The sequence below is a fragment of the Mustela lutreola genome, chromosome 11 (assembly GCF_030435805.1).
Source record: "Mustela lutreola isolate mMusLut2 chromosome 11, mMusLut2.pri, whole genome shotgun sequence".
In the NCBI taxonomy this organism is placed as follows: Eukaryota; Metazoa; Chordata; class Mammalia; order Carnivora; family Mustelidae; genus Mustela; species Mustela lutreola.
Window position 1 is genome coordinate 42,326,047 of NC_081300.1, and position 4,385 is coordinate 42,330,431.

At 36.6% G+C, this 4,385-nt stretch overlaps 1 pseudogene; it reads right to left on the reverse strand.

The window, feature by feature from the left end:
- Window positions 1-741: 741 nt before the first annotated feature.
- LOC131811403 (nucleophosmin-like) lies at window positions 742-1,893 on the reverse strand (annotated as a pseudogene).
- Between the last annotated feature and the right edge of the window lie 2,492 nt (window positions 1,894-4,385).

Consider the following 4,385-nt stretch of genomic DNA (forward strand, 5'->3'; position numbering starts at 1 on the left):
GAGAAACATAGGCTTTAACATTATGGCTCACACATATTGCTCATATGATATTTGTCATATTTAACTGAAATTTACAATTACTGGTTGATTCACATACTATCCCAGTTAAAATTAGAACACCTATTTAGCTTCATGTCTACAAGTCCCAGCCAGTGGCTGGCACACAGTAGGTGCTTGATTATTAAAACATCTTTATCTAATTTTAAAAAGTATATTGAAAATTTAAAGATGAAAGAAAATGTAAATGATAAAAAACAAATACTTTTATGTTTTACCATTCTAAGAAAGTTTTAATAGAGATCTTTAGTTTATTTCCTTCTACTTTTTATGTGCATGTGTAATTTGCACACCACTGACACAATATTCTGTGTGTAAATTTGTAGATTGAATTTTATACTTAAATTCAAATATTAAGCACTCCATACTCTTTTCTGTAACTTTATTAAAATACTGAGTTTATTTCACATGTTTATTTTTTTCTCCCCACTATTTCCATTGTCTGATTATCACTGCTACTATGTCCTATCATCACATTCCATACATACTAAATCCCAAGCAAACAGTGGAGTTCCATCTTTAAAAAGTAGAAAGGCATTTTGGACAACACATTCTTGGCATTGGAACCTAGACAACATTTAATAGACATGGTAGGGAAAATTCTCACTCTGTGTTATAAAAAGGATATCCAGATGTTAACTGTTACAGAAATGAAATGATGGAAAATTTTAACAAACTTTTAAACTATTTTCTTAAAGAGGTTTCTCCAATGCTGGAGATCTTGAATAAACTCCTGGTCAGTCATCTGGAAGCAATTCTTCACATAATTGATGAACTTGGCTTCCACTCTGGAAAGAAAACCACCTTTTTCTATACTTACTTGCATTTTTGTTTTAATGTCCTCTACAGAACTAGGTCCTTTGGGTGTCTTAAGAAAAGTTTTTCCTGTTCTATTGATCCTATACCTTTTGATCTTCATGTGGATAGTTTTGAGTCTGTTTCATTCTGGTTTGCAATTTTGGTGGAGAATCTCATATAGGTTTTTTACTGGAGCTTTTTCTTCAGCTTCTTCCTCATCATTATGGTCATCATCATCATCTCCTCCCCCTCCTTCCTCCTCAACCCCTCCCCCTCGTCCCTCCTCCTCCTTCTCCTCTTCTTCTTCTTCTTCTTCCTCTTCTTCTTCTTCTTCTTCTTCTTCTTCTTCTTCTTCTTCTTCTTCTTCTCCGTCTTCTTCTCCTTCTTCTTCTCCTTCTTCTTCTCCTTCTTCTCCTTCTCCTTCTCCTTCTCCTTCTCCTTCTCCTTCTCCTTCTCCTTCTCCTTCTCCTTCTCCTTCTCCTTCTCCTTCTCCTTCTCCTTCTTCTTCTTCTTCTTCTTCTTCTTCTTCTTCTTCTTCTTCTATCTTTATCATCATTTCCACAGCACCAAGTTTTGCTTTTCTCTGGAAATGTTCTAAAAGTTCCAAAGTTAGAGCACTTTACAGATGGCTAAGGAATTTCACATCCTCTTCCTCTTCATCTTCTGACTCAGCATCTTGCCCCACAGCTACTAAGTGCTTTCCACCGCTATGCACAGACCCTGAACAACATGTCAATCATAAGACCACAGGTGGTGTTATTTCCAAGCCCACAAGGGAAATCTTGGCTATACAGACATTTTCAAATTTTCCAGTGTGACTTCCATCAGACTACCTTTGTACTTCATTGCCTTTGCTTTAACAATGTGTAATTCATCCTTCGCCCCAACCCCTAAAATGACTGTTTTTAAAGATAACTTGTGTTCATTTTCATCATTATCCACTTTAAAATGGTAATCTTTGTCAGCCTTTAGTTCACAACTGAAAAGTTAGATCTGGGGCCTCAGGGGGCTCATGTCCATGTCCATTAGATCTCTCATGGGGCGCTGGTGCTCCCATAGGAAGTTAAAGAAGGCAAATAGAGATAAACTACCACTATGCCAGAAAAGAGCCAAGCAGAACAAGCAGAACAGAATCACACCAGGGAAAGCAAGTATTCATTGTCTTAGCCTCTATTTTATAAATAAATACAATGCAATCATATGGGTAAAACCACAATCTTCACATTTCACATTTACATTTCCTGGATGTTATTAATTTTATCCATTCTTTCCTTCAGAAGTATTTATTGAGCTCTTCTTATATTCCTAGAGACTCTTCTAAACAGTGGATACAAGGGCGAAGCAAACAAACAAAAAAATGTCTGCTCTAATAGAATTTATTTTCTAGTGGGAGGGGAGAGATAATTAGTTAATAAATGTATTATTTACTGTAAGCATTATGAAGAGGTAAAGTCAGATAAAGTGATAGAAAATGATGGGAGTTTTTGTTTGTTTTTGTTTGTTTGTTTTTGTTTTTTTGTATTTTCTTTTTTTTTTTTTTCTTTTTTTTTTTTTTTAAGTTTTAAAAATTTTTTTTTTTTTAATTTTATTTTTTATATACATATATTTTTATCCCCAGGTCTGTGAATCACCAGGTTTACACACTTCACAGCACTCACCAAATCACATACCCTCCCCAATGTCCATAATCCCACCCCCTTCTCCCCAACCCCCTCCCCCCGGCAACCCTCAGTTTGTTTTGTGAGATTAAGAGTCACTTATGGTTTGTCTCCCTCCCAATCCCATCTTGTTTCATTTATTCTTCTACCCACTTAAGCCTCCATGTTGCATCACCACTTCCTCATATCAGGGAGATCATATGATAGTTGTCTTTCTCTGCTTGACTTATTTCGCTAAGCATGATACGCTCTAGTTCCATCCACGTTGTTGCAAATGGCAAGATTTCATTTCTTTTGATGGCTGCATAGTATTCCATCGTGTATATATACCACATCTTCTTGATCCATTCATCTGTTGATGGACATCTAGGTTCTTTCCATAGTTTGGCTATTGTGGACATAGCTGCTATAAACATTCGGGTGCATGTGTCCCTTTGGATCACTACATTTGTATCTTTAGGGTAAATACCCAATAGTGCAATTGCTGGGTCATAGGGCAGTTCTATTTTCAACATTTTGAGGAACCTCCATGCTGTTTTCCAGAGTGGCTGCACCAGCTTGCATTCCCACCAACAGTGTAGGAGGGTTCCCCTTTCTCCGCATCCTCGCCAGCATCTGTCATTTCCTGACTTGTTGATTTTAGCCATTATGACTGGTGTGAGGTGATATCTCATTGTGGTTTTGATTTGTATTTCCCTGATGCCGAGTGATATGGAGCACTTTTTCATGTGTCTGTTCGCCATCTGGATGTCTTCTTTGCAGAAATGTCTGTTCATGTCTTCTGCCCATTTCTTGATTGGATTATTTGTTCTTTGGGTGTTGAGTTTGCTAAGTTCTTTATAGATTCTGGACACTAGTCCTTTATCTGATATGTCGTTTGCAAATATCTTCTCCCATTCTGTCAGTTGTCTTTTGATTTTGTTAACTGTTTCCTTTGCTGTGCAAAAGCTTTTGATCTTGATGAATAAAAAAACAAAACCCATCTATATGTTGCCTCCAAGAAACACATTTTAAGCCCGAAGACACCTCCAGATTTAAAGTGAGGGGGTGGAAAAGAATTTACCATGCTAATGGACATCAGAAGAAAGCAGGAGTGGCAATCCTTATATCAGATCAATTAGAGTTTTTTTGTATTTTCAACAGATTTGCCAGGGATGATTTTTTTGTTGGGGTGATAAAGTTTGAGGAGAGAGTTGAATGAAGTGAGAAGTAAAATCACTTGGCATTTGAGGTTAAGGAGTTCCAGGCAGATGGGAAAGCAAATGAAAAGTAAAGTCCTGAGGCACTTGTTTGGCTGGCTCAGGAAGCATCAAGGAGTTAAGAGTGCTGGAGAAACCCAATGGGTAAGGAGGTCTGATAGTGATTAAATAAAAAACCAGGAGACACTAAGATCTTATAACCCATGGTGGTTCTTGAATTTTATTTTAGTTTATAGGGAAGTAATTGAATTATTTTGATCATAAAAATGAAATGCTTAGATACATATTTTGACAGGATTTCTCTAGTTGCTCTGTGGAAAGCACCTTCTGGGACAGAGAGTCAAAAATGCAATCCGGGAAAACAGGCAGAGGCTGCTTCAGAATTCAGGCAAGAGAAGATGGTGGCTCAGTGCAGAATGGTAGTGGTTTAAGTGATAAGGTATAAATGGTTTGGTTATTAGGGATTTATTTTGAAGGTAGAGCCAATGTGACTTTCTGACAGATTGCATGTTAAGTATGAAAGAAAGAATTAACGTTGATCTATAGCTTTTGTTTGAATTAGATTTACAATATATGTATGTAATATATATATAATATATGCTGAGATTTCCAAATTATCTATAATAAATAATACCTCAATGGATGTCTTCTGAATATTCATCTGCATTTCTCA